We start from the raw sequence: 7,708 nt of genomic DNA, 5'->3' as shown, positions 1-7,708 counted from the left end.
GTGGAAAAACTAGTGCTTTTTAAATAATATCAATATCTTTCGTGGTTGCCGAGAAATAAGGAATAAATGCTAGCGACATGTAAGAGCTTGATCGCAACATCGAAACGTTCGCGCATTTTTATACTTTACCTAAAGCAGTGGTATTAATCGTAATATTATAAACAACTAATTCCAATAGAGTAAAGTGTGGAGAAAACAGTGCTTTTTGAACGAAATCGATATCTTTTGTAGTTGCCGAAATTAAGCAATAAATGCTAGCGGCATGTAAAAGCCTGAGCACGACGTCGCGATCAAGTGCTTATATGCCGCCAGTATTTTTTGCTCTCTTTTGGCAACTACAAAAGATATCGATTTCGTTCAAAAAGCACTGACTTATCCAAATGAATATTTCGAAAACTAAGACTGACAGACAAAAATATTCCAGACAAAAGTTATAAGCTTCGATGGGAGACATAAAGCCCATTCTACAATTGCGTAAGCGTAGTCGTGAACATAAGAGTCAACCAATCCGAATGTTTTATTCATTGATTGTTTTACTCTGATTGATTGTCGTAATCACTTACAACCACTTACAACCACGTTCACGCAATTGTAGAATGGGCTTAAGACTGTACAATTGGTTTGACCTTAAGTGGTGCCCCCAAGACCAGAACAAGGTCAATTTTGCTTTTTTAAACATTTATTTTTTATTACGAAATTTTATTCTGCATAGAGAAACAAACAACTTTTGTTTGAAAAATGTTTTTATATGACCTCTATTTTCTAAGATATTTACGGAAATATCTTCAAAATTATTAGTTTCAATAATTTTTTACTTAAATTCTATTAACTTTACCGAAGAATAGCAAAAGATAAAAATTGTTTACTTTCTTTTCGTAGAGCTGAGATTTTTGTCAGAATTTTGTATTAACTTTTTACTACTGCATTTTCTTGCAATTTTTTGAATAACTAAAAAGTTAATAAAAAATTCTGAAAAAAATTCTCAGAGCTTTATGAGAAGAAAATAAATAATTTTTATTTCTTGTTCATTTTTCCATAAAGTTGATAGAAATCGAGTAAAAAATTATTAAATCTAATAATTTTGTAGATATTTTCGTAAATATCTCAGAAAATAGAGGTCATATGAAAAAAATTTTCAAACAAAAGTTGTTTGTTTTTCTACGTAGAATAAAATTTTGTAATAAAAAAATAAATATTTCTATTTTAAAAAGTAAAGTTGACTTAGTCCTGACCTTGGAACGCCAGTCAAGGTCAAATCAATGGTACCATTTTATGTCTCCTATCAAACTCTACAATTTTTGTCTGAAATATTTTTGTCTGCCGATCTTATAGCGTGTTCGACTGGCCCTGGATTAATCGCTCCGAGAGCGATTAATGACGTCATAAGTCTCTACTAACCAATCATAAAGCTTATAAGTACTTATTCGACCAATAAACGTAGGCTGAATAATCCAGAATGGGTTAACCCAGAGCCAGTCGAACATGCTATTAGTTTTCGAAATATTTGGCTGGATAAATTAAAATGGTCCACCCTGTATAAACAATGATATACTAAGCTGGTATAATACTCATGAAGAAGACGTATTGTATCGATTGAATGTGTCGTCGTTGATATGTATTATCAATATTAAGATTATATTGAATATATACTTATACATGAATGTATATATAAATGTATACTTTCTATTGAAAGTTACTATTTACTACGCGTATGAAGTGCACGATGTAAACCAGGCCAATGGCTCATATTTTGAGCTCTCTTTTATCGCTAAGGTTTTAGCATGGACATATTTTACATGGATTCCGAATGCCTTTGTTCTGCCGTCTAACTGAGTGAATCAATATCTAGAAAGAGAGCGAGAAAAGAGGGACTATAGTTTTTTTTCTATTTTGTCACTTTTTTGTTGCGCGTGCATCCATTTCTCGTTTCCATAATATTATAGAACACAACGGCATTCCGACTGAACTGGCAAGCAAAAGTCTTGCTTAAATCTTATTGCACACTTTGCTGTACAGAAAAAGACAAAGAATAGAGGTACAGTAGGTTTCATTAATGCCTTTACATTTCCGGCATCTAGAGAATTGGATTTTTCGATCTAATTGGTGCATTTCTGGAGATAGATTAAAATGCATCAATCGGATCGAAAAAGTCCATTCTCTAGATACCGGAAGTGTAAAGGTATTAATGAATCCTACTTATATTATGTCTGCTGTCTTTTTCTACATGTTGGCTTGACTTTTCTGGCCGTATGCGAAGTCCATGTACACTACGTCCATAAGGTTTTAGCCCTAGTTTACATCGAGAGAACTAAATGCGGACTGACCTTTACTGTGACCAATCGCAGTTTATTTTTACAAGAATAATCGACTGCAATTGATCACAGTATAGGTTACTCCGCGTTTAGTTCTTTCGGTGTAAACTAGGGCATTGTTTGACTTAGGGCATAGGACTTTATCCACAGCTTCAAAACAATTGCCGCGCGTATTTCAGTTAGACTAGAATTTATGCAATCTGTATAAATAGTTTATGCGTAGAATCTCTCACACGGAAACTGGTATTAGTTTATAAGTTTGAGGAAAATATATTCTGTAGTGAAAAATGTTTGCTTTAATATGTTATGATAATGGGAAATACGATGTAATTCCAAAAAACCGCATATTATTTGATAATGAAACATGTATCGTAAAAAAGAAAGGTTGCAGATATAAAGCGTTTCTCATAGCTTATAATTGTAAGTTTATATTGATATTCGTATTTTATATTAAATAAAATATTCGCATTTTATTTTTAATTAAATAATTATTCTATTTTTATGTACTAAAAAATATTTTCCGAACAAAATATATATACAATACATAAAATATATATAATAACAATATTGATTATGTCATTTCGGACAGTACAAATTTGCAGGAGACGTCTGTGAATGTCTTAAGGACGTCTTCTGAACATTTTAGAACATTTCTTAGAAGTCTGTATTGTCTGATATACTCTATCCATATAGCACAGATCTTGCAGCAACATTGCTGCAAGATCTATGCTATATAGGTATGAACAAATATCTCGTCCTAATAAACACAATGTTACATCCTAAACAGCACAAGAATTTCTGGGGATGTTCCACGGACATTCTGAAGAGATAGAGACGTCTTCAAAATGTATCCAGGATGTTCCTTGAACATCTGTGCTGATAGGGATGTAATGTATATGTTAGTTGTAATTTCCTATTCAATAATGCATCATATATAATACATATGTTATATAACATTTACATTGTTGAATAGAAATTACAACTAACATATACGTTATATTGTGTTTACTGGGAAAGGTGTCATTTTATATATTGAGATAAATAAAATAAATTAATATGACTTATTCATTTCATATGAGTCTTTTTAAACTACTCTATTCAATGTTATTTTTTATAGCTTATTTTAAGGATGTCTATACTATTGCTAAGAACTTAAATACTGGTCAACCTAATATAATTTTACACCATTGTCAGAACACAAGAAGGAATACACCCAGTTTTTTAATGAAAATGACAACGAGATAATAAGTAAGATAATGTTTCTTAAAATTAAGTTTTATTAGCATTTTTGGTGGAATATCAAGTTAGAATTGTTATGTTACTGTTCTATGTTTTTATATATACAGATCATAGTGAACTTAAATCTTCTACATCATGTGAGGAATCTTACAATGCAAGATGACCATTGCAACTAGAAATACAAGTAAAATGAATATTTCAAATTATATGCCAAATTCAACATCAATAATAAGTATATTTTTACTTCCTTATAATTATCCCACTCTATTATCGATGATAGGATACTCAATTTAATTTTATTGTAGATGGGTTCATTAATATTAACTTTATTTTCGTTTCATATACATCTTTATATCTTTTTGCAGACAATAGCATTATAAATCTTTGTCTGTATGTTTAGAATTCATAATGCACATCAGCGAACATGATGATGTCAAATGATGTTTTAATGACGCATTAATGACCTCAGATAACTAAACCTGCGCACCAAACGAATTTCAAGCAGAATCTGTTATCAACTTGTGACGGCAAATTTGATGCAAGACCTATTATATTAAATCCTGTTGCCAAATTGTCGTTAGAAATATGACAGAGCCCGTTGATAGGTAACTCGAACAGATTGACGGCAAAAACCGAGCGGAGCTGTAACTATGTTATGCTGTAACATGTAGCTGTATCTGACAGCAGATTGCGCAGATCTAAACGGTTTCTGCTGCCAATTTACTCGCATTGCCTATCAGCAGATTCTGTCGCCAAAATACGAGTCGAATACAAACAAATGACTATGGTTTTGGTGTAGGATTTTGATCAAATTTGCTGCCAATCTGCGCACATCCTGCTATCAATTTGTTTACTGGGAATATCTTTAACATCAATAATGCTTTATTGTCATTTGTTTGCTGAGGTATTACATGCGATCATGGATATAATGTAAAAACATGTAATCGCAATATATAACAGCAATCGCAGTCTATCACAGCTAATATCTTAGCTGTGATAGAAATGCACAATAGTTTAATAAAAGAAAATGTTTTTTAATATTTTTTACAAGTACTTTTTATTATTATTTATAATATTTCCAGAATTGTTTAATTCAACCAACATTCTTTTTATATCATGATATATTAATTTTCGTACTCTGACAGATGATAAGGATATAAATTTATCTTTACATGCTGCAAGCAATAATTTAAATAGTACAGAAAAATCTAACGTCAATAATGCTTCTCCTGTGCCCAATACATGCAATAATATTATGATGCAAGGTACATTTTATGTTTATTAAATGAATCTATTACAATTATCTTCAATAATTTCAAATAGCACTCATATAGACACAATAGTATTTATGAATAGTATTCTTTCTTTTTATATTTACTCTTTAGTACATCTTATATGTGGTACTTTTGTATTATAGATAATATGAACTTAGAATCTTTGAGTACAAGACGCAATGAGAAGTATAATGTAGATGCAAATATATGCAATGTTGCCTCGGCTGTGTTAGAGACAAGTAACAATTTAATAGTTTACCCATTTCTTAAAATTTCTTAAAAATACTTTTCATTATTATATACTATATTTTTAGGATCTATTATCAATAGAAATCATTATTTTTCCATCATTATTGATATATGACATTTTATATTTCGACAGATGATAGAGATATCAAATCATACTTAAATGTTGCAAGCAATAGCTTAAATAATGGGGGAAAACGTAAGACTTTCTAGCCACACATAATGATAATGATAATGTTATTGATGCTTCTTCTATGATCAATGAGTGTAATAACATTATGATACCAGGTACGTTCTGTGTTAAATAAACCTGTTAGAGTCATTTTAAATAAACAATTCTTTTATATATGTTATATTAAATATGTTATATTTATGTTACATTTCTCTTATATTTTGACAAACAATATTCCTTTCCTTTATGCTTTGATATTATTGTATAAATGTATTGTGATTTTGTATTGCAGAAGATATTACTTTAGAATCTTTGTTACATACAACGAGCAATATGGACTGTTATGTAGATGCAGCTGCGATGGAGACAGGTAATGATTTAATAAATAATGGTTTTCCATTTCTCTAAAATATTTATTCTTATTACTTTCAATTCATTTTTAGCATTTTTTATTCCATTGTCCATATAAATCATTATTTTTATATAATTGATATATTAATTTCTATATTTTGATAGATGATAGAGATATGAATTCTTGCGCAGAAGCAGCAAGCGACAATTTGGCTGACTTCGGAATAAATAATTTCAAGGGTACTTCAGCTGTGCCAAATATACGTGATAATATAATTTCAGATATACTATATTTGTTAATTAAAAGTCACTATTTAGAGAACATTACATCATGAAAATTACATTATAAAAATGTCGAGATATTTATAATTTATGAAATATAAACAGTCGAAAAAATAAAATTTCGCGAATTATACTTCAATGGACAACCAAATAGAAGAAATATATCTTGTTCGATTAATTTTAAGTGGATTTTAGTTAAATAGAATTTTAATTTAGAGTTTACATATCTTATAAAGATATGTGTTCCGTACGGCACTCGGAGCTAGCGGGGCTGGCGATAGCACGGCGGGCGGTCAGGCGCAGGTGCTCTCGCATCCAGCTGCCGCTGGCGTCATTCCCGCCAGCGCCCCATCAAAAGCTTTGCTCAAGATATTTCCAAGTCCGACTCGAGATTTAAGCGAATTGCTCGCCTTTCTCCTTGCCTCGCGCGACAGAGTCAAAGACCGGTATCCATAGTCCGATCTTATATTTAAGATCATCTTAAGTACTGTCTTAAGATGTCATGAACCAATCATAGAGCCATATTCGCATCTTAAGACATTATTTAAGACGGTCTTGAAATAAGATTCGACTATGAATACCGGCCTAAGTGTTACTTGGCACTTAATCGTGGTATCGCTCTGCGGAGCATGCACTTATATCTTGAGCTCTGCTCGAAAATTCAAGTTTTCTTATACTGTACAGAGTGTCTGACGCAAAATCAACGTATATATACAAGTATATCAATTTGAGCAAAAAGATCCCTATTGTGTTTTAAACTACCATGTAAAATTTTGAGATATTAATAAAAGAAGATTAGCGATTCAATGCGACGCTGTAGGACAAGCTCGCTAGACGTGAGCTCTTCAAAACTGGTTGCATCGAAATTTTACGTGGTTGTTTAAAAAATAAAGGTCTTGGCTCAGATTAATGTGCTTCCCTTATAGAAATATCATACTAAGAATCATTGATAATTACTTATTTTCAGTATTAAAAATACTGGATAATAAGTAATTATCAATGATTCTTAGTATGATATTTCTATAAGGGTTGTATCTGCACACATGCATTAGCGTATCTTGGGTAAAATACCTAGATACGTATACATTACATTTCGACATACATATTTCTGTCTTCCATATTGTTTCTGCTTATGTGCTAATGTATAACATCTGCATTGTTTTATATTTACGGATAAGTTAATAATACTGGGAAATACCAGTTCTATAAAATTTCAAATTTAATCTGTTCCTTGTTATAATTTATACATGTATATTGAGAGATATGCAATCCAGCAAACACTAAGTAACAGTTATGTAACTGTTACTTTGTGTTTGCTAAAAAGATTTATATATATATATATATACACACCTCTATCATTTCTTGCATTCCATTTATTTGCCATTACAGGTGACATTAATGCAAATGCTATGTCTAATGTTGTCAATAATGATGACAGTATAAATATGTAACCGCGATTCGTTGCGGTTTTGAATCGCTTGTCGGATCGGGTTCGTGATAGGCGGAATAATTGAAAGACAGTGTTTTAAGAAAATAATAATGAAGAATATATTTAAAATACTAAGCTGATGATAATGACAATATATATCGAACAATACGTGTCGACGCCTTTGGTTGTGGTTGTTTGTATCGCCTGACAGAGGTTTGTTTAGACGCCGATTTGGTGATGTGACGCGCGATGCGCGGACGACGTCAGTGTCGCGTCTTCGCGAGTCTATGCTGTTGACGTTTTTTTCGGCGTCGTGTCTCTTAAGTGCGGTGGGCACTTTTCCCAGCGATGTTTAGCGGCGTTTCGGAATCATATAATGTTCGCGGGCGTTGAGATTGCAGCG

Source organism: Odontomachus brunneus, unplaced genomic scaffold, assembly GCF_010583005.1.
Source record: "Odontomachus brunneus isolate Ranch 3 - 2012 unplaced genomic scaffold, Obru_v1 Obru_scaffold_001, whole genome shotgun sequence".
NCBI classification, from domain to species: domain Eukaryota; kingdom Metazoa; phylum Arthropoda; class Insecta; order Hymenoptera; family Formicidae; genus Odontomachus; species Odontomachus brunneus.
The sequence above is the reverse complement of the archived record's forward strand: the minus strand, read 5'-3'. Positions refer to the sequence as shown.